General features: G+C 37.6%; 2 protein-coding genes across 4 annotated transcripts in view; one reads left to right on the forward strand and one right to left on the reverse strand.

Moving 5' to 3' along the window:
- The window catches only part of DOCK2 (dedicator of cytokinesis 2), a 699,501-nt gene that overhangs the window by 235,086 nt on the left and 439,604 nt on the right, over positions 1 to 24,811 (reverse strand). The window lies entirely within an intron of this gene.
- Positions 6,484 to 24,811, forward strand: part of INSYN2B (inhibitory synaptic factor family member 2B) — an 89,724-nt gene continuing 71,396 nt past the window's right edge. Inside the window, exon 1 of one of the 2 annotated variants that reach the window (XM_075209816.1) lies at positions 6,484 to 6,686. The gene's annotated coding sequence lies outside the window, so the exon portion shown is untranslated. The remainder of the gene's footprint in view (positions 6,687 to 24,811) is intronic. The other variant, XM_075209815.1, reaches the window with a different exon arrangement.

The raw sequence follows: 24,811 nt of genomic DNA on the forward strand, positions 1-24,811 counted from the left end.
AATGGGGATAAAATACATTAATAACACTATAGCATCCTCACATAGGTGCAGAACAGACATTTAATCTGGCAGGATCCTCTCATTTATAAACATACTATGCAATCAGACCCTGGTTTGTGGAATGGCCATATATGCCAAGTAAAGTGCAACAGACCTGCATGAGTGGCAGGGTGTCCTTTAAATTCCTGCAGGCTGTATTTCAATAGGGGTTTATTTTGTTTTGTTTTTTTGCTTTCATTGAAAATGAGGATGTTGCTGTGTTATTTAAACTAGATGAGAGAGTAAAGTACATTTGTAGATTTAAAATAGGTACTATAAATTTGATAATTTTAATAGCTAACTATATGGTATATCATTGCAGGGGCAAACGCAGGATTTCTAGAGAGGGATTTTCACGCCATGCCGCCGATGGGTATGACCATTAAGCATGGGTGAGTGTCTATAATTTTAGGTAGTTTTGGACTGCTATTCAACTCTTCCTATCCCCATCATATACACAGGAAATTCCTATCCCCATCATATACACAAGACAAGCCACCTCAAGCATAAGTGCCCCAGGCTGCGATGGGGGGCTTCCAGGAACCAGGAACCCTCCACCAAAACACCTCTGCATTGTCATTTTTCAAGGCAATTCACTGCACTCTCTGAAAAAGGGCATTATATATGACCGTTAATACTTTTATTTCATTTTTGTTTTTAATTTATAAGCATCTGTATTTTCCTGAGGACAGGGAAGCAGGTGTGTTGGGGCCACATGATTGTAAGCATAAGAAAAATGCATGATCATGCTTTATATCTGAATATATTTATGTTATTCATGCAGATGGATGTGCGTGAAGTTGGGGCCATGAATCTCTGTGGAAATATAATCCGGCCCTGTATGTAATGCACATCTCCATCAGTTTTTATTTATCTTACATAGTCTAATTTACAAAGGCTTGCAAAGGTTGTTGATAGCTGGACACATCTAGGTAATTTCATATTCCATTATTTCAATGGATAATTTTAATTACTATGAAGGAAATTGTTGAAGATAGGCTGAGCGTTTGCTGCACTCTAGGCATATTACAAAAGTCATGAATGGCTTAATTATTATTTTAAAATTAACTATATATTCAACATTGCAAATAGCCTTTCCTGGTTTAAACATATTAAAGAAAAAATGGACTTGAGATGAGGATTTAATTTAAATGTATTTAAGCTAATATTTCTGCTAATTAGTAAACACTGAGTTACTTTCAGTTGTTTACATGGATAAACATTAAATTAAACATGTTTGATATCCGCTTGTAAATAGAGATGTTCACTGACCCCCATGTTTTGGTTTTGGATCTGAATTAAATTTGTGTTTTGGCTTTGGTTTTTGGTTTTGGCAAAACCGCCCTCGCGTGTTTTGGTTTTGGATCTGATTTTCTTTTAGAAAAATAACTAAAATATGCAAAAATCACATAATTTTGCTCTTTTTTTGTTGCAATATTATTATTAACCACATAAAACACTAATTTCCAGTCATTTCCAGTCAATTTTGACCACGCTAAGCAACAGAGCAACGACACAAACATGGCAGTTCATAGCACATCTAGTAAACATTGCACACACAGTGGCAGAAAAGAAAAGTAGTGCAAGATGAAAGTGTCCTTGGGGCCTCCCACCCACCCTTATGTAAGATATTGCAAAGGACATGTACAGTTTAACAAAGCAAGCACTTCAGTGACTTTTGTGGCTGATGTGCTTGGTATGTTTGGGCCCCCACAAAACAAGCTACCAATAGTTTAGCTGCCTTAAGCCCCACAGTGCTGTCAATGAACTCTACATTATTAAACCTGGGGGTAAATGTATCAAGCTGAGAGTTTTCCGGCGGGTTTGAAAAACCAATCAGATTCTAGCTATCATTTATTTAGTACATTCTACAAAATGATAGCTAGAATCTGATTGGTTGCTATAGGCAACATCTCCACTTTTCAAACCTGCCAGAAAACTCTCAGCTTGATATATTTACCCCCATGTCTGCTTGTGCTGCATCTTTAATATCCTGCTCCTCTCTGGATACCTCCCTCTCATCCCTGAAAAACTGCCAAACTTATGTAGATACAGGAATGGATATTACAACTGGAGTGGCATTATATCTGCTTCAGACAGACTGTGACATGGAACAAGTGGGCAGCATGGAATCTGTCATGTTGGAATACGCTGCATTGAACAGAGATTTAATCATTATCATCATCACCATTTATTTATATAGCGCCACTAATTCCGCAGCACTGTACAGAGAGCTCACTCACATCAGTCCCTGCCCCATTGGAGCTTACAGTCTAAATTATCTAACACACACACAGATAGAGAGAGAAAGAGAGACTATGGTCAATTTGATGGCAGCCAATTAACCTACTAGTATGTTTTTGGAGTGTGGGAGGAAACCATAGCACCTGGAGGAAACCCACGCAAACACAGGGAGAACATACAAACATCACACAGATAAGGCCAATATATAGATGCAGTTGAGGAGACTGTACTTAAATTAAAATGTGATCCACTGGATGAGATCCCGGATTTAAGAGAGCTTGTACACGAGAGATACACTGCGCTTCAGAAGAATAATACAGAGGAGGCCCTGAGGCAGGATGATAAATATGTCCAGTTTAAAGAACAGCTAAGAGACCTGAGAAAACAAATGCCTCCTGGAGATGAAGATTTGGAAGATGACGACGAGGAGATCGTCGTCACCCAGAGCACATTTATAACAGCGGTGAACCCAGTGAAAAACAAAGTATGTGGTCACACGTACGAGAGACGCAATTGAAAGGAAGATTGAAAACAAGCTTCAGCACTTATAGCACATGTAGGTAACATTGGAATATAGTCAGCGCCGGTGCTAGGGTTCACGGCGCCCTAGGCAAAATAACGCCGCCGCCGCTCGCTCCCCGCCCCCCGCTCTCCCCTCGCCCCCCGCTCACCCCCCGCTCACCAGATAAAAGAATAATTAATTAAAATTAATTTAAATGTTACTTACCTTTTCTTCCTCTAGCTGCTCCTCGCGATGCATGCTGAGAGGGGAGGGGAGAACTCAGAGGCGCCGCCAGACAGACTATCACATGATCACTGACATCAGTCAGTGATCATGTGTGACTAGTGTGAGATGGAAAAACACCGGCGGCACCCCGCCGCCGCTGCCCTTCTCTCCTGAACCGCTGACTAGATTAGAAAATCTAGTCAGCGGCGCCCTGCAGGTCCCGGCGCCCTAGGCAACTGCCTAAGGTTGCCTAATGGGAGCGCCGGGCCTGCATACAGTGGTAGCTGAAAGGAAAAGTGGTGCAAGACGGAATTGTCATTGGAACCTTACCATCCACCCTTGGATCATGCACACTTTAACAAACCAAGCACTTCAGTGACAAGGAGCGCCACTTTTGTGGCTGAAGTGCTTGGTTTGTTTGGGCCCATTCAGTGATTGAACCAAATTACCAGACCTGTCCATATCATTAAGCACTATTACTTCTCCTTATCTGTCTTCTACATGAGATATAAGAGATAAAGGGGTAAATGTATTAACTTGCGATTCTATTAAATCAAAAATATTAGGCAACTTTGTAAAATGGCAATGTTTTTACATGAAAGTTTTGCCTTTATACACATTGTCATTTTAAATTTGGCTAGCAAAGTCGCCAAAAATCACCGATTTGCTAGAATCGCAGGTTAATACATTTACCCCAAGGTGTTCTTTAAAACAACAAAAATGAATTGCAAATTTACATCTAAAATGGAAACATGAAATATGAAATAAGAATGAAAAAGTAAAAAGACAGAAATATTGAATCACAAACCACCTGTTCCATTCAAGGGACAGGCAGCTGATTTGTTTCGGGGCTGTGTATCCTTTCCACAAACTTAGACCTAAGTGGGTGGTCTATTAAGAACTGTGAATTGGCTATGTAAATCATGGCTAGTTTTAATAAATAGTGTCCGTAAAATATCATTGATAAGCTGAACATTTATGCATGGTCTGTTCTAAAGTCAGTGTTATAACTTCCATAACTGCTTCACAAAATATTTGTCTCATTCTGCATTTTTGCCATAAACTTTTGCACCAACCATTGCACCCAGCAGAATTAACTGACCACTGTCGAACCCAGCTCTATTTCTAAACTATACCTTACACAACATGTAAATGTATACATAGAGTGCAGAGCAGTATTCCGCAGATGGCTAAGAAAAAATGTAACTTACAAGGAGAAACCACATCACAGGTGTGCGGTTGTCACTAGTGAAATATTCACAATGTTCTTTGATATTTGCTTAAAAAGTTAATATTCATGGCAAAATGGATAGTCAGCCCAAACTGAAAAAGACGGTATGTTTTCATTCTGGGGAATAATGCTGAACTTTTTGAAGGCTTACCCATAAACAAAGATATTTCTGTTGTGCTGAAGATGCCATGCACAACCTATTGCCTTAATGCAGGAGTACATGAGTCTGGGAAATAGAGATAGCACAGTAATAGGGAGCTGTAATAGGTGACACAGCACTTGGGCATGAGACTACAATCACAATGCATCATGGGAGGCAGGTTGGCTTTTCAATTGCAGTTACAGCACAAGCGCCATCCTCTCTTTCCCTCTATTTCTGAGGATAAAACTAAAGGGATGGAGGAAACAAAGCGACAAAACCTGGGATTCTTTCCTTTTATGTACTTTAACTGAGTTTATAGCCCATTATTTTCTGTGGCTTATACTGACTGTTTACTTTTCAGTTTAATTAACCTTTATAATATAACTAATATAATATTATAATATTACAATCTGCATACTACACAATAATATAACTACAACATTTTCACTATCCACTATTTCCTACAAGTCTGGTGGCAGGGATTCCACAATAGAGCTGGTAACTTTCCATTTGGGGCTCAGGAGATAGCTTTTATAATCGTTTTGCAGCCCTAGTTCCTCTAGATAAACATGTGTTTGTTAGGAGGATGAGAGGTGTTTGGTGTTTGCACATCTGTGGTTAGTGCAAATAACAGACAGAACTCCTATTTTATACCATCATACTTGACACTGAAGTGCACTATACAATATAGTAATGCTGCCAGTCAATTCACATACTGCAGCAACAGTTGTATTTTCAGTTAAATGGGACATGTGCTTTAAAAACAATTAGTTAGCCGTGGCTTTCATGTCGATTGTTAAAACTGCTGCAAATCTCCTGACATAAGTGTGGGATTTGAGCCAGAAAGCAGCTAACAAGTCTCTAACATTACAAGTGCTGGCTACTGAACAGAATTTACAAGTAAGGATTTTCTCAGCTTCCTGAGTCTCTGCTCGCTATGCTAGAATACATTGTACAAGGTAAGGGGGAGCAGCATGCTCTTAATATTTATACATTTTTCTTTCAAAAGACCTTATGCAAAAAGGCTGCATTGATTTTGGCCGCAGACTGGAAAAGTGGGTAAGTGATGTAATAGGATGAGCAGAGGCTCACTGCTCTTTGTTTGGGCAGTAAGATGATGGTGATGCAATGCCTTGACAAAGAGCCATTTGCTACATAATAGAAGCAAAGTATATTCTAGTAATACAATATATACTTACAGCAGCTTTCAAACATTTTTGCAGTCATCACAATATGATGTAAAAATTCTATATCAATTTACTAGGCTGAATGGTGCCCTGTAACAACTGCAAAAACCTTTTAGTGTTTCCTAATCCTTTCCCATAAGCCCCTGCTGCAGTCACTTTGGTGGGATGACAGATTTTAGCACACCAGTTCGTATTGATAGATGTGATATCATGAATATTGTTTGAGAATCACAACATTGCTACCACAACTGTGTGTGGGCAACAAAACGCACTCTACAAGCTTATTCTGTCCCTTCAGAAAAAGGATAACTAACAATCTAAAGATATTCACCCATAACTATTGTCCTCGGACTGGACATATGTGAGCTTCCCAGGTCAAAGTGTCACAGCAAGAAAACAAGTTACAACAAACCCCTGCTTATACTTTTATTTGCAGATAGCAGGCACACAATTTAGATGAAGGTCACAGAAGCACTGTAATTTGCCAAGTCTCGGGCTTCAATTATTTCACAAAATAACTTCAGCTAAGCTATAGAATGTAGATTTATGCAGGACTTAAGAGTACTGGACAGAAATACAATATATATTATGGCTTGAGCCATGGATCTCATTCAAGCTGAATAAAATTAAACAAAAACAAAATTCTGCACATATTAGCTGCATATATTTCTGACTCATATCCTTCTATGTAACAATGTGAGTATATTAACATTATTATTTAGACTATACCATGAGACATATTTTCTGATAATTGTAGTGTATCATGTACTGCAAGGCTGTCCATCTCTGAGATATGACACTTGCACTTTGTCATTTACTACACAGTCTCCTATGCACTGCCAGCAAGTGTGCACAAATGTGCAGTTCAGTATATTACCACTAGAGGTCTTCATCTCTCATATGGTGGATGCTGCTCAGTTTGCACTGCCTTAGATTATTTATTCCTACGTGAGCACAACCAGCAGACTTCTTGCATACAAACTGATTTCTTTTCAGATATAGGACTTACTAAACCTCTTTTTTTAAGAATCACATTACTGGTAGTCATAATCATGACTGCTCAGCAAAACTGAGAAGATCTATATTTCCTGCAGGTAATCATTCTGCACCTTACAGGTAAGGATATTTCTTCTTCACTGTTAACAATTTTAAAGGGTGTTTTGTTTTTCATCTTTACAAGTGCTTGCAATTTGGGCAATATTTAGGGGACTTTTATCTTGCTGGTATATGTAATAATCTCCTTTCAGTGCATTAATACAAACTGAGCTTTATAAATATATAAATATACCAATATAAGTAAATAGTTTTTTTATTACTATGCTAATGTTTGAAAAAATGGAAAAATGTAATTTGACACATTTAATCATTTTAATCACAATGCTGATAGCATCTCCACTGGAAAGATGTTAATTCGGGAATGTCAGTTCCCCAACATCTAACATTCAGGTCAGGTAGTGATATAATAGAGTTTGATCTGCTACAGTACAACAGAACTTAACCATAGAATCCGACATCATAGCTGTGATTGAAAACAGATAGAGCACAACTTGTATAATCACATTTGTGCAAACTCATTACAAGCAGCGAACTTGTCATATCCCTTGTCTGTTGCAGTGACTGATTTCTATGACATGGGTGGTGAGTGCCATGAATTACATCAGGGCTGCACAAACTTTTATCTGACATATTGTACATAACATACTGATTATTTACAATTTATGATCTGTGTTTGATAGATCAATGCTATTAAATACTATTTAATTATCATCATTGCCATCAATATTCAATTATATATATAGACATAGAGAGCTGGAGATAATATTATACTATTAATAAAATACAATAATATTGTCATTATAATAAGTTACATATAGTGTGTATATGTAAATGCAGAACTAATTCATTTGGGGCAGTATCTCCCTATATTTGAAAGCTGACTTCTCAAATATTAAGTCTTCTAACAGGGAAGTGGTCTCAATGTGGACCCACCACATCTCTATGCTACTTGTTACTTCTGTTATAAGGATCTCCATAATACATCTCTTCAACCTTTCCATTCAGGTCCTAGATTATGCAAAACAAAAACATATCTACCTTAAGATTGTACATTTTATTTAGTGATGTCTCTGGCTTTGACTAGTGATAAGTGTGTTATGTGAGCTATGTTTTGAAGCATGCAACGATGGGCACATACTGTATATCTCTACATAGTGTGACAGAAGAGCATCTATCAGATTTAAATGTTGATAGCTGTTCCTCTACCGCATAAAAATATAAAACTGCCTGGTGACTTTATTCTCTCTTATATAGTGCCTCTGTCTGCCATGACTCCATCTAAATAGAGAGAGTAGCTGTATGTGAACAAACACAGCTGTACAACTATAGAGCAAGCAAGAAAGTGCTGTTCATCCAGCTCACATCTTATTCCGGTCTTCTCTCTCTTCCATCATGACCCATTGTAAATCAATACAACTGTTAATAGATAAGCATTTGACCACTGTTAAGAGTCGGTCTGAAGAAATAGGAAGATATAGAGACAGTACATGATTATCAATCTCATGGAAAGAGAAAAGAATAACCATCCTTATTTTGTGTCTCAAAATATCTTCAGTGATGCATATGATGCAAAGGTATTTGACGCAAACAGTTTTCTTATGTGTCATGGTGTGACGCATTATTATATATTGCATAGTTGTTAGATCAATAATATCTCAGTTTTGGTTGCCAAGATGGCATCGGTGTGTTATATGCAGTTTGAAGCTAGGGGTTCATTTATCTTCCCTAAACAAAATTATAATGTGTATACTTTTTTTTTTTTTTATCAACCAACTACACACTGTGTACTGACAAAATAAAACACATGGCTGTATTCAAAAGCTATTGATAAAAGTTCATACAGATAAGTGTTTAATTATCCTACACTGTACCACTGTATAATTAAGTTAAGCGATCCTGCAGTTTTGTTTATCTTAAATAATTATAGCAATACAATATACAACACCTGCTATTTAAAAACCACACATATCAGGGTTGATTAGCATATCCATCTCCTGAGAATTCCTTACCATAACTACTTAGAATGTGGGATGACTGTGGATTACTGTGATTCACAAATACCCTGAAAATATAGTACTTTGTAAAACTGTTCTATGTACTATAATAATTTGTTTCTGTATTCTATCTATCTAGAAAAGTAAATAATTGTTTTACAAATACAAAACTTTTGTTTTGGATTATCAGAAAATTGTCCAACAACGTAATATTTACTATTATCTAAAATTTGAGGTTTTGAATGGAGTTAAGCTGGGTACACACTGCAGGTTTATCAACCAATTATCGTGCCAATCACACAATAATTGACTGTTAGGTCCGATACTGCATTAGTGTGTACACTCCCACAATCATGTTTTATCACACCAAAGCACATCATAAACTGATTAAAAATCACTATCAACGATGGAACGATGTCAGGCACATGTGGAAGTGTGTATGTACTCACAACCAGCAGTGTAGGCAGATCTCTATAGATTGTACAGTGTAACGATCTTTTCAGCAGATGGTTATGACAGATGCACAGCACAGATCTGAAGGTAAATTATATAGGCGTGCACACATAAATCTGCATGCTTATCGGGACTTGCAGTCGTTGGTAAAATCGTTACAGAAATGGCATCTGCAGCAATTTACTGTAGTGTGTACCCAGTTTAACTCCATTAATGGGGACAACCATATTTTTTATTTGATCTGCCAGGAGATAATATGACGATTTACAAATTGTTGGCATTAGTTATTCTACTGCTGTATGGTTACAAAACAGCATGTCCTGCTGCTCTGCAGCAGTTACTGTATCACCTGTGGTCCTCTTGTCCTACATATATTTTGGCTGCCAGCTCAGGTCAGCTGTAGTTAATAAGTCAGAGCTAGGGAAGAGATGAATTTATGTGAAAGCTGTCGGTTTGGCTTGAACAGCTTACAACCAGTAGATGTGTTAGACACATCATTAGTGTTTTATCTTCACTCTAAAGCTAAAGAAAACAATTGATTAAAAATATAATCATCAATTTGGACATGCAATTAAAAGCAAAACATTGTGTGGAATTTGCTTTCAATTGAATCCAAATGTAGCATTTTGTGATTGTTATTTAAAGAGTAGTTTATATCTTATGAAATTGTTAACAATTTAAATGTATTTTTTATGTATCCTATGGCATGAAAATGTCATACACGTATTCATCCATCTAGAACTCAACACATACTGTGGTTCTACCTAGTTGTATGTCCTCACTCACATTTCCATGTCTGATTTAAACATCCGTGCAGTACACAGATAGTTGCTGTGTCATAACATTTGAATTGATCATCTTTTCTACGGTGTCAGTCCCATGTCCCTTTTCCTTTTAAACTGTTCCACATTTAGGTGGTTTGAAAAGAAAATACAATTCTCTGTGTACTTCCAGAAAGTAAATTATTAAGCTTGTCAATTCAATCCAAAAACATCCACTTTTCAGTATTGTGCATTTTGGTGTTTTAATGTTTATAGCTCTGTACAGTTAATTTATATCTAAACAGTAGTGGAGGTATATTTGCACGTGAATACACATAAACCAAAATAGATATTATAAATAATGATAAATGTTGGTGTATTGAAGGTTAGTATTTCAAATGTAATAGAATTATATTATGGTTATGCCCAATGGTTTACATTGAAGATGAATGCAGGGGTTTAAAGTCCTATATATTCATAGAGTGAGCTAGCATTGTCAGCATTGGTGCTGCTGTTCACCATTAAAGCGTCACTGGAAATTATATTCACATGCTTGAAAGAATCTTTCAAAAATTGAGATATTATCTCTTCATGTGGAGTTAGACTCAAGTCCAATACATAAGTCCGATACATAATTCTACATACAACACCAGACTTTTAGAGAGTCGAACTGGGGAGGGAAGGGGTGTGCAGGCATTGACTCAGTACCGTAAGGGTGTGTTCTTGTAAATGCATCTGAGTCAAACCTAGACACAGATGCGTATTCGCCTGTCAGGAGAAGTATCTTTTGCTCGTCCCCTGGTGATGACGATCAGCAGTATTAACTAATTGCGTCTGATTGGCTGATTGTGGATTACTTTCTCCAGCTGATTGTGCTTAATTTATTTGCATTGTAGCTATATATGTGTATGTTCAAACTTCTTACTTTTAAGTTTTACAACCGTTGTGTCAAATAAACAGAAGATACACATTGCACTCAGACATGATAAGTCAATAACTGTTGGGGTGTTCTTAATTAATTCAATTAATCGGTGCATCTAATTAACACGGCTAGCACACAGTATAAGAAAAGTACATTTTCTTAAAGCTCTACTCCAAAAATAACCACAAGGGAAACACCACAATGGGTTTTTTTGGTACTGCGATAGCTGCATTTTATTATACTGCAAGCACATACTATAATTTAGATTAATGAATAAATATACATATATGTTGTTGAGAGGACATTAAATGGCTGCTTATGCATGGTTTAGGCAAATGTTAGTATCAGGGCTATTTAACATTAGCCTAGCGCAGGAGATATCAGAGATAAATAAATTACAGTCAAATATTGCATTCCTCATTATTCTCAATGGGGACTGCTGTATGACTCTGGTTACCAAGCTTGACCCCGATAGCTAATGACATCTGAAGATGGCATTAGCAGTTCTAGCTTTTGGGGAGAACATCGCTGGCGAGGGTCTTCCGATCCCTTCCAGGCAGGCTGGACGTTCCTCCACTCCCTCCTCTAAATAAACTGACCCTGTGCATGTGCTGATCCGTGGTTGTACATAAGCAATAAAGACTCAGAACACGGAAGTTCCTTCAGAACTGTGAGTAGCACAGAATCATCGCTGGGACAGCCGCTTATTGTATGCGTGACCAGGGCCGGATTAACCATAGGGCTAACTGGGCTACAGCCCAGGGGCCTATGGCATCCAGGGGGCCCTTGAAAGTGCTCAGCAGCAGTATTGATCGGTCGGGGGCGGGGGCACCCCCGGCGCGATCAGTGCTGCTGAGCACTTTCACTGCAGTACTTCCCCGGCACGCTGTATTCTCCTTACTGAGGAGATCTCGTGAGTCTCACTCTCACGAGATCTCCTCAGTAAAGAGCGTACAGTGCGCCGGCGAAGGAGGTAAGTGCCGGGGAAGGGGGGGCAGCTCGGGTCACGGGGGGTGGGAGGGCCCCTCACGGGGGAATGGAGGCCCCTTAATCCGGCACTGTGCGCGACCCAGCATGGCTTTTTACATAAATAAGTTCAAAACTTCATCACTTATGGCTGCGAAAAGCAGCGATAAGGAATGATAAATAATGGAGAAATATTGTTGTTGGTCATAAGTAGACCCCAATATGAGGCCCTAAAACTTTCAAGCAGCCAACAGTAGCTACATACCAGATTTCTCTATTTATTGACAACACAACAATATATTCTATCCCTCACACTCTCTGTCTTGGTGTAATTCTTGATTGTTATAGAGTATTGTATTTCCACTTGTGTCATAAAAACAAAATTACATCGCAAAGCTTTCTGTCCCACTGAATATTTTCTAACACATATCTGCTCTTAACAAAGTTATGGGACAGAAAGCACTAGGTCAACTTTTGTAACGATGTATGTAATTTATATCCATGATATCAGGTCTAAGTTTCTGCAGACACCACAGAAAAGCGTTGTCTTTTATAAGATAGATATAAGAAAAACTACAATGCACCAGCAGCAAATCTTACTGCCATGGCTTTAGAAAATATGCATGTCTCTCATTAGTCCCATGGTGATCCAGAAGAGGGATGTGGCTTTGCGAGAAAATGGGACTGACACAGCAAATCTGGGAGTGGATTTGTCAGCAGTATGTGGTCTAATTTATCCCCATTTCGGCAACGCCTCAGATTTCACCAAACTATACCATGATCCAAATCACAAACATTTTAGGAGATACCACACCCATTCTCCAGAGATAGGAACTGTCCTGTTAAAATAGGAACTGGTGGGACATACTGCACATATAGATGTAGCAATTCCAGCACATATATTGTCACAATATAATGTGCACAATAATGGCAGAGAACACTGACACATGTACTTTTGCAACTTGATAATTACAGGGTTAGTCAGCTGCTACATTTTATCTTGTTGTCCATGATATATATATATATATATATATATATATATATATATATATATATATATATATATATATATCTAAACTAAAACATAAGTAAATAATAATCATCTACTAGAAATGTGAGAGAAGTCTAAAATATACTAAATAAACTAAAATATAGTTCTGTGTGATGAGAGATTAATATACTGATAGATGTTAACTGTGCCTTATCATTTTTACATGTGCCCTAAGGAATTAACATATGTTTGTATTTATGTGCTTCTAATACATAACAAAGGAAAAAGTTTCAAAGTGTTATCCAATGTGTCCAATGCCTGATAAACCTAATTTGAAATTAGAATTCAACACATTTACACTTACAATTAGGTCATGTTTGTGAATAACAGTAACACCAGCTGAATATTAAGTAGCTAAAAATGTTAACACTTAATACAATGAGATGTTGGGATAACTCCTATAATGTGCATACACCAGCATATAATCTAAGAAGAGGGGTACTTTGTCTACATAGGTTTTAGAAATCTGTTCCCTATCTTTGGTATATGGAGGAAAAATATACCCTATAAAGTCTGCAGTGTTTATATTCATTATTTTAAAATTCTCAGAAACATATGGAGATAAATTGGTTCATAGATCTGATAACTCAGCACATTCCCACAAGGAGAACACACACATATGCACGCCTGCAGACTTCAGCACAGCTGACACTTGCACCTCCACACAAATGGAGAAGCGGAACGGGGGCGAGGAATGGAGCGCTCCAACGCAGGCCAAGTACAGTGAGAGCATGTTCACGCAAGTGTGGCTGAAGCAGACCTGTCTTTTACAGGTACCTGAGGACTGATGCAAAGATTATGCTGACGATGATGGTCATCAGCACGGACCTTTGTAGTGTGTTAAAAGACGTTTCAATAAATATATCAAGAAGGACGTAGGCCCCCTCCCCCAGGTGTTCCTAAGCAGTTAGTGGCAAAATCTGGGGGACAAACACTGTAGTGTTCCCCTGAAAAAGCCGTGACCAGCACTAGGCTATAACTGACTGGGCTGGTGACGCTACAGAGAAACCCTCAGCTTGGGTTCTCCCTGTCATAATCTCCACTAGTACTAGCATGTTCAGTATTGTTTCATAATTCCAAAGACGGCAATAGTATAACATTTATTTAGAGAGGGAAAAATGAACAAAACAATATAAATATATAATAGCATTTGCAGGCTCTTGTTTCAGTCTACACAATATTTGTGCAGTTAGACCACTGTGTGAAATGGAAAATTGTGCATGTGTAAAATTATGAGATATAGGAGGGAGTTCAATTGGCTGCGTTACTGTAAAAAGTAACGCAGCCTACGTACTACTACCGTTATTACGGTAATAGTGCGCTTAAATACCGTTATTACGGTAGACTCAATGCTGGATTTTTGCTCCCCGAGCTGCGAGCAGAAAGCCGGGATAAATTTACCGTAATAACAGTAATAGGTATAACGCTGCACTACTTCAGGGGGAACTGAATTCCCCCCATAGAACACAATAGTGTACCAGGCCCTAAAGTATTTACAATAAGGAATAAGGGAAACTTATAATTAATGTAAATGGGCAAATAAAGCATTTAGAGTGCAGTTGCAGTGGAATTTCACACAAATAGATTATCAAGGAGGAACATGCAGGTGTCAAGTTCCGGTAATATAATCTCTGAGTTCTGCTTTTGCTTCAACATTACATGGAATAGCCATGGACCTCATGTAGAGTTGGATGCAGTTTCTGTCTAAAACAGACAGAAATAGTATACCCAAAAAAAAGACACCGTTTACATGGGTATGTTGCGTCAGACACATCTAAGCTGGACATCACTATCAGTTTGTAACTTACAGTCTACATAAGTCACATTTACTCCAACACGCCTTACACACCCCCTGCTTCCCCCATTTCACTTCTTCAATCATAAAGGGCTGCAAGCATCTGTAAGCGCAAAAGAATATTATACGCTGAAAATGCAGTTTGAGCCTCTGTATCTGTAAATTTCGTATTCCACAGAATTTAGTGTCTATAAGTAGAGCTGTGAACACAGTGGTGCCAGTTTATTCTGCGCTGCGGTGTGGTTGGGGTAGAGGAGTTGGCAGAACAAAAATGATAGGGGAATTCTGGGTAAAAAAAGCGGCCACATTTGGCGGCAATTCCACTGAACTCTAGTATAAAGTAAAACCACAGGAAAGTAGTGAGAAAACCCATATAATGTACACAAAAAAATGACATGAATAGGTGATAGGAAACTTTAAACATTAGCCATTTCATGAGAATATGCTGGAAAAAAAATGATTTACAAAGATGTGCTGAGGAACCCTGGCAGCAAAGAATTATGTCCTCTTTGTTTTAATCTATACCCCATTTTGTCTTTTGTGGTTGCAATCTATCATAGCATACCAGTCAGCTTTGATCTTCATGTACCAGCTTCTGACTTGAGAAATGTTATTATGAAGAGCAATGAAGGAGATGACATCCAGTATATTACAAAAAGATGTATGAATTGTGTCAAAACATATGCTCGTTCTGAGAGGCTGCAAATTTATTTGTTAACAAGTAGTGTTGGCTGTAGAGATCCATAATACGCTGATTGCTGACATTGGTCAAAACTTTTTGCTACCAAGTTTTGATATATTTTAATAAGAAAGTAATCGAAAGTTAGTAATATGAACTTGCGCGCAATAGAAATGATTGAAAGAAAGGTTTCATATTGACATTAAAGGCCAGATTCATTAAGGCATGCAAAAGTAACATAATCTGCATTTAAAAAAAAAACGCACTTAATTCTGGCATATGCACATCCGTATTCAACTACATGTGGTCTGAATACAGGTGTAGGTACGCTCTGAATACACACCACTTGCCATACTGAGGCAGACAGAACACACTGCTGGATGCGTTAAATACATATGTGGGTTATAAAGTCCCAGGAGAACGCACAGGAAAAAAACATTCAATTATTGTCACCTGTTAATAATAAAGTCATTAATGAAAAAACATTAAAAAAAAGTTTTTCTTTTTCTTTATCATGAAATAAGAACTGAGGGCTAAAATAAGTCTGAAGGCAATTTAAAAGCTGAGGTTTTATCTTCAAACTGGATTATTCTATGGAGTTAATAGTTAACTATGGAGTACGCCCATCTGTTGTCATAGGGGAGGGGTAGACAGGGTCTATAAATTGGATGGGCGGAGAATTAAGTAGTCTCTGCAGTCTGAACATTGCCCCACCCTCCCTGGTTGGCGGTTCTTGTTAGCACGGATACAGGGCTGGATGCGTATTGTGTTGGTGCTCAGTTATTGGCATGCTGGCACAGCTGATGTTGATCCTGAATGGAGATTTGCCTGAAAACGCAGTACAGTCGACGGCCAGTGGTTAGGGCCCACATTATGGTAAAGGGCATGCTGAACCCGCCTTTCTTCGAGTGAATCAGCTACAGTCTCGGTACAGGAACCGCCCCTGTGGGTGACTCTGTGGTTGTTTTCTATCTAGCCCAGATGATTGGAGGGTTCTGTAAGCCCGGAACGCGATGTCCCGCTAAGGCAGATATGTGCGCCCTGGGTGTGATTGGTTTTCCCCCACTTGAACCCGGGGTTTGATTGATTGTCCCCGAGTTGATGAGGTCCCATGGCTAATTGCTGGGACAGGTGGATTTTGCCTGGCGGACATCGGACTGACTGTTGTCTTCTCCACCACCATACTTAAATATACTATCTTAATTTGTTACACTCAGGTCTCATGTCAGTTATTTAAGGTTATAGTTAAATAAGAGTAAGAAGGTACTGTATATAAAATGCATTTTTACAGTTACTTTAGATTACAAACACATGTTCTAGTATTTATATACGTCCATCATCACTATCACTTACATCTGCCCTGTAGCTGGTGCAAATGATACGACTGAAAAACACGTATCTTAGAAATGCCCAAAGCTTGATTTGGATGCTGCTGCATAAGCTCGAGCTTGGCTGACGTAGCTACACCCCATGCTTCTGTATGTGGCCAGTGTAACAGTGTGCATTGGGGTTTATTAGGCTATTCTATGGGAATAGACCTAATTATAAAAAATTATATTAGCTAGTAATCCAATTAATTAAAAAAAATGGTGTAAAACGTCCGTAATCCCCCCAGATGGCTATCCCTGCCACATTTACTTTTCCTACAAATACTTTGTGGACTGCAATTAAAAATAATGTGTTCAATATTTAGTAACCCTATTCCCTAGGTTTGCGCTCATTTTGTTAAAGTAAAAATGGGAATAATGATAAAAGATTCTATTTATTTTCTCATTTTGACCATTTTCCTACATAATAAATAATACATAAAATTAACTTCGGTAGACTAAGAAAAAAAAATTCAGCTGGATCTGAACTGACAGATTACTAAATGTGAAAATTAATCTAGTCAAGAAGGCTCAAAACTCTCCAGCTTTGAGGAATTTCACTTTGGGGTAATTCTAGAATAAAACATACTTAAATGGCTATTCCAAGTGAAAAGCTAGAATTAAATATAGTTAAATATATGACATCATTCTGAACATTGAACATCTCTATATTGATTATGTGATGAACACATGTGTTAATATCTTTATATTTCCACACAGTCCATGCCCTTCTCCGTTATAGCTTTGCCCTTTGGAATTAATAATTATTCTATCCTGAATTTATAATAAATCACCTTTTGCTGCAGTCACTGTCAATATACATTAAAGGTTTATTTATGTCACAGCTGTCACCCATAATTCAATATAACCCTTTGTCATCAGCATATAGATAACACTTCTGGAATACACAAATGGATAGCTTTTACTGGAATGTCAGCTGCTTTTAAGCAATCTCTGTAAAGCCAATGTCAATGCGCTCTTTTATTGCATATCCAGTAATCAGTGAATACTTCTAAAACTGGTATAAAATGAGAATGAAATGTGATTAACGTTTTTCTGAAATTCCCAGAGTAATTAGACTCTGAAATTGACCACATATATATATATATATATATATATATATATATATATATATATATATATATAGTTGAAGATCTTAAAAACAAACTTGGATCTGTGACAGTATACTTTTACATTTTCGAATATTAAAAGAAAAAGATTCTACATAGGAAAGATAATTGCATACCTCCCGACTGTCATGATTTCAGCAGGACAGTCCCAATTTTATGGCTCTGTCATGCTGTCCCCCTGGGCACATGTCTGTTCTGTGGGTGGGAATGTTGGGGGAAGGGAGGTGTCTGCTGGGCAGCCTAGCTCTCTACAGCCGTTGCCGCGATGTGGTCACATCTACATTGTGACTTGGCTATGCAAACTGTCCCACTGATGGAACTACAAGTTGAAAGTGTTGTTATAAACACTGTATTTCCACCCACATCTATTCACACCCAGGGTTTTCTCCATGCAGCCATTTTTTCCAACAATGCAGACCACAACAGGAAGCCACAAGCACTGAGCTTTCAGCTTCTTATTGGCGCTCCCACTCAATCTCATCTCAGCAGCCATTTTGACATGGTGAATGACAACAACTCCCATGGGTAACTGAAAGAGCAGCTTTGAAGTGAAAATATAATCTATTTATAGCTAGTATTCATTTTAGATGGGTATAAACATGTGGTAATTGAAGGCAGAGCGTTGCAGTTTAAAGTTTTGTGACTGCTTTAGAGCTGTTGTGTCACACAATGTGAACCAATGTCGATACCCTTGTTAGATTGAACTTTTCCTGATTTCTTCCAATGTACAATGGTGAAAAAGTTGTTGCATGATGTCACTAAATAAAGTAGTTTCTGTGCTCTTTGCACTATACCATCCAGTCACAAACATGAATGGGAGCAGCCATTTTGATTTGCTGTAGAAAATTAAATGTCAGAAGAATAGTGCCCCCAGTGGACAAGTTATGGCAAATGGTAAAATATTTGCATATTTTTATCAGTAAGCAAAACCTTTTATACATGGTGGGAGTTTCTTGCTTATATTCAAGACAAACTCTATATATTATAATTTAGTTTTTGTCATTTTTAAGTAATGTTTAAGCATAACAAAAGTATTAGTAGTAGTAGTCGTAGTATTTTTTGTCAATATGTTCAGTAGCACCATATGACCGGATAACTTTATTCAAGAATGTTTTTCCCTGCCCAAATGGAGCCTACCATCTAATTCTCCAACACACCGGGACTAATTTAATTGTGAGGTAATTAACATTTCAAACTGGATCTTAGTAGTGCAAATTACGTGATACATTTAGATTTTGCAAAAGCGTTCGACACAACTTCTTATATCAGATTGATCTATAAGATAAGAATACTAAAAGTATGTACATTAAAAGAAAACGGCTTAAAGGACAGAAGACAAACTATATTTATAAACATAACATATTCAAGCTGGGATTTATTAGAGGTATACCATTGGGATCAGTATTGGACCCTGTCATTCCCATTATTGTTGATGACCTTTTAACAAAGTAATGAAAATAAGAAAGTAAGGTGTCCATATTGGCTGATGACTCTAAGCTACATAGGCTTAATAACAACGAACAAAATGCGGTGAAGGCAAAATCCCTGTCTCTATAAAAAATGGACTGGATTGTTTCTCACAATAATTGTGATATGGAACTATAATTACAGGAAATTTGGTGGTGATTGATCCATATTAAGATTGGTAGGGGCTCCAGGTAACTTCTGGGGTTCCACTGTCACATTGATTTACAGTGTGTATGGGGTGTGATTGAGAGAACCAATAGGAAACCGCAATTCTCTGCCCGTGGCTTTCTATTGGTCTGCACAGCCATTCCTGCTATCTGGCCTCTTAATATAGACATTCTGCTCAGGCACAACATTCATACTTGCAAACTTTACACATTTGGCAAGTGTGGGAGGGGCGTGGTGACGTGTTAGCGTCAGTGTAGCTCAACCCCCTTTCGCCATTCTTGGCATTGTGTGACAGGGCTTAATGACACAAAACAAATTACATTAGATGCTTTAAGGTCAAATCCCTGCCATAACAATCCTACTTCCCCCAGCGTGAATTTGAGTCTAAAAATGCAACTGTGCCTCCAACAACATGGACTTTTGGATATATGCACATGGGCAATGAAATTACCCCTATTTATCAAATGTTAGCAAAACCATCAGTATGATAAACAATACTACATAAACACTGCCAAACTATAAATTCACTTTCAGAAAAATGACAACCTGAAATTAGCATGGGTACAAATAAAGAATGCCATCTGGCCCCCTGTCTGTCCTTCAATGTTATTGCCTGTTTTATAGAGAAGACTCTTGCCAAATTATGTTCCAAGCCTCCTCTTATTGAACAGTGTGCAGAAGACATTTCTCCTACTCGATATACCAGGCTCATCAGCACAGGTGTTCAGCAATGACTGTCAACTCCAGCCAGGGATAAGATTATTTCTGTACTTTCCCACCCGTTCACAGCAGCAAATGGAAAAAAAAAAATAAACAAAAATTTAAATCATCACCTCAGGTGTTCAGCTGTTGCCTAAAGATTTCTTTTCAGGTTTCTCAAAAACAAAGCCCAAGATAATTAGCTTAATTAGAACATGGTGACAACTTTTGTCACCAAACTTTATTGTCATATAAAACTGTGCTATGTGCATATTTATTTTGGAAGACTAAGGGAAATATACAGTATACAGAGGGATGATCCCTGGAAGATCATTGAAGGTTTCCAATCAAGTGCATGGTGGTGATTTTTTTTATTGTATAAACATATACTTGGGTAGCAGTAATGGAAACACATTGTCTGCTGTCAGGGATTATATCTGGATGTCAAAGTATAAACTGCTAGATTACTGACTCCGACACAGTAACTGGTATGAACAAGATTATAGAAAGCCTACAAGGGATACAGAAATTAAAAACATTTGTCCAACTTTATAATATTGCAATTGGACATGTATGAAAAGTTAATTTAACACATCCATTTCAAACAATGACTTGTATGCCACAACAATAAAGTAAATCATTTTGTATAGTATATAAAAAAGCTAAAAATGACTCTATTATTGTATAATATTTACTAATATAATGTACTTATATTTATGTCCTTTCAGTAGAAGGGCAACATTTTGTAGTAGGCAAAATATAAGTATCAAGGTAAAATTAATGTATTAACTATTTTAGTGTTGTGCTGTAAATTACATTATACTTTATACCTGTACTCATGTGTATGTTAGATTGGCCTCTTCCCTGTATATTTAGTATTGCTCATCCTTCATGTGAGGCGAACAATGACTTCAATGGGCTGGTATATATTTGGGAAACTACAAGTTCCAGCATGCTTTGCCAATATATAGCAGCTCACTGCTGGAAGGGTATGCTGGGACTTGTAGTTTCACAACACCCGGAGTGTCACAGGTTAGCCGACACTGGGCTAGTAGGTCACCTAATGAGAGCCGGCTACCAGGCAGTTCCATCTGAAGTTTTCTTCTTGACCTTTAATTAACATTTACACTTCGGAATAAATTTGTTCTCATTAAATCTATTATGCAACAACCCCTCCCAAGGATGTCACTTAAATTTATTTATGTGTTATCTTATTAGCTCTATCTAGGCCAAATAAAAGTCATTGCTCACAGAGCTGGACATCATTTTGAAAAGATACAAAGCCAGAAAACTGTTACTAGGGTTTCCCAGAAGCCTCTGCAAATGGTATTTCTATGGTCAAAATAGTAAAACAAAAGCACAGAAATATTTATTGGGCAAATATTAGTTTTGTTACAGTTATTATTTAAAGCTGACATTAACTGTTAAAGTGGGACAACCATATTTATTGGAAAGGAGAAAGACCCATAACTGGTTAATACCATTACCACCATAATCTTCAATTTAAATTGCAGAGAAAAATCCTTTAAAGTAGCAGATAGTAAATAACTAGGTAGCACCACCACCGGACTGTAAATCTATCTATCTATCTATCTATCTATCTATCTATCTATCTATCTATCTATCTATCTATCTACCTACCATAAACCCTATATCACCATATTACTGTATATTTTTATTAATCGATATGGAGGGGAAGGAGCAGGAATAATAAGTTAGGTTAAGAGCCAAGTAAAAAAAAAAACCACAATTAAACATTTTAAATACAAGTGTACATATATAATTCAAGATTTTTTTTCTGTCTACTTTTGGTTTATTTTCTTAGCAAATACTCCATTGAGCCTTATTTACTTTTATTTGTTAATGGGACATACATTTCTTTTATATACAGTATGTATACATGAAAAACAATTTAAATTAAAATTGCTTAAAGTAAATTGAACTTTAGCTATGGAATACGTATATGTTAATTATACGAATTAATCTATTTTTAGTAAGAAACAATATTTAATACGTGCATTATTATCCCAGAAAATTACATTTGTTAAGTACTGAAATAATGCTTAAACTCAGAATACCAATCTACTCAAATAATTGCTGTAAAGTTGTTATGTGGATTTCTTGTCATTTTAATGTCCTACATATGAATGATTAAATTCTATATTTCTGCCCTTGTTATATCCCACACAAGCGTAACAATTTAGTAAACTGCTGTATTTATGAAGCAGCTGCACATATGTAATAACTATGTCCCTGTGGGCTCAGTACTATTATAAAATAAAGTCATGCAATATAATCTATTATAATCTTTGCAGTGTGGTCTGCGAGGCTCCAGTAGAACAGCCATGATTTAGCATTTTGCAAAGTTTATGTTTGGGAGATAGATAGATAGATAGATAGATAGATAGATAGAAAGATATGTAGTGTCGGCGTACGAGAAGGGCCACACATGCGCAATTGACCAGGCCTCGGCTGTGGCAGAACTACATCTCCCAGCATGCCTGGGGAGGAGATTTGTCACTTGAGCTTCGCAGAAGAGGTGCAGAGTGGGCACGTGAGCAAAGGGTATTGGGAAAATAAAGGCAGAGCTTGCAAAGAGAGAGAGATGAGGAGGAGAAAAGGTCTGTAAGAGCAGAGAAACAGAGCTGGTCACTGAAACACCAGGAAGTGAGAGAAAGAGACCGTTTAGAAAGGAGTGGATGCAGCTACCAGACTCCATACCAAAGAGGAGCCATGCTGCCAATCGAAGCTGGAGATTAGTGGGATAAGTAACAACGAATTGTTATATTACTTATTTACATGGACTGTCTTACTGTTAGTTAGCCAGGGAACTAGTAGGGAGACATGAAGATATATTGGTAAAAACCCTTTTGCAGGACTATACTTTAGTATCAAGGGTGTAGTGCAGGGAGAGATAGTTACGAAACTATGGGACTGAGATATTAAAGAGAAAAAGAAAAACCATAAAAGCAAAGCTTCAAATTACTGGTGTGAATTGTGATATAGGAGACAGTGAGCTGTGTTATCATAAGAAAAAGAAGGGAAAAGCCAGCATTTACTACACGTGTTTCGGCAACCATTTTGGAGGGATCTTATGTGAAAGAGAAGGAGTGTTGTTTGATATACCTACATAGGAAATACATTATTTTACCAGGAAAAGATACCAAACAGTGTAACTGATGATGATCTTATGTGTGTTGTCAAGCACAGTTTAAATAAGCCATGTTCTATTTGTGCGTATCCTATCCAGGAACAAGTAATAAGGATCAACATCTATGACACTCCCTGACTAAAGACCTGAACATTCCCTTTTCAAATTGTATTGCATATTTCAAATTACTCTGCTTGAAGCAAGGTTAAATGTGGTATTAGTGTATTACCTTAGAAAGTTGTTTTTGTGAACGTACAAATTGTGTTTTAGTCTTCGGATATTTTTTGCTATGAGACTATTGCTTTGATTCTTGCCCAAAGTTTAAATTGTTTTAATTGTTATATACCTCTAAAATATCATTTGATATGAAGAAATATATTTTTGAGAGTAAAACTAACAGAAACTTTACTAATAAATGTGCCAGTGTTCTAAACACCAGTTTAGTGTATTGCTACATCATTTATGTGTCTGTGGCTATAAGTAGTTGGGCAGAGGGTTCCTTGGTCTCTGTCTGGTGTTGCTTATCTCATAAACATTCCCTCCGAAGATACTTCTGAATTTTGACTAAGGACAAGGTAGATATCAAGGTGCACACACTCTAGCTGGGAAAAGGGAGTCTTAAAGGTAGGTAGATAGAAAAAATATGCATTCATCATCGTGGCATCTTATTCATAGGAATACTGCTCCATAGTATACATGCTCTGTGCATTCTGTTTATATACATTCCATAGCTCCATAGTAAACATGCACTGTGAGGTATCAGTGTGTGCAGCAAGGTGCAAAACATGCATTTGCTGTTAAGCTGTGCAATAGAAATGAAATTAAATTATTATCATAGACAAACCTGACCCATAATGAAACACATCTCTTTGTCCATTAGTTCCCATAGTTGTTTAGCAACATTGGGACCAAATTAGATTTAGAAGCAACTTGCACCTTGGCAAAACCATTATTTATTGCAGGGGAGGGGGCATATTTTCTAAGTCGGACAGTTTTAGAGTTAGGAGGGGGCTTGTCCTAGTTGAACCTTGCATTGCAACATAGCTTATATGGAGCAAATGTACTACGTTTCTGTGTATCAATGTTTTTTTCATTATTTTATGAAGATGAAACAAGCAGTTGATACACCGTTAACAACAGTTGCCCTGATGAGGGGATTACTCTATAGCTCTACAGCTAGGCATTGCTCAAACCTGACTCTTCAACTAGAGCTCACATACTTTACTGTGTGGCACTGCAGTCACAGGGGGCTTGTCCAGCCATAGGCCTGCTGGCACTTGTAGTACTACAAACGCCAACATACCCAAGCACTTTCTGGTTGGGACTTGTATTGGCAAATATTAACACTTTATTACTACAACCCCGTCCACATGGTGCTAGTGTTCCTCAGGGGGTGGGGGAACAGACTGGGTCATAGTCCCTTTATGACAGGGGCAACTGATGTTGTGGCCTTACCTATTATAGTATGACTAGCCCAGCCTGTGATAGCTTGGTGCAGGTTGCGGCTCTTGTAGGGGAACAATACACTGTTTGCCGCCCCCTGCAGGTGATAAGGGCAGGTGCTGCTTTCACTTTGGGGTGA

The sequence above is a fragment of the Mixophyes fleayi genome, chromosome 4 (assembly GCF_038048845.1).
Source record: "Mixophyes fleayi isolate aMixFle1 chromosome 4, aMixFle1.hap1, whole genome shotgun sequence".
NCBI lineage: Eukaryota > Metazoa > Chordata > Amphibia > Anura > Limnodynastidae > Mixophyes > Mixophyes fleayi.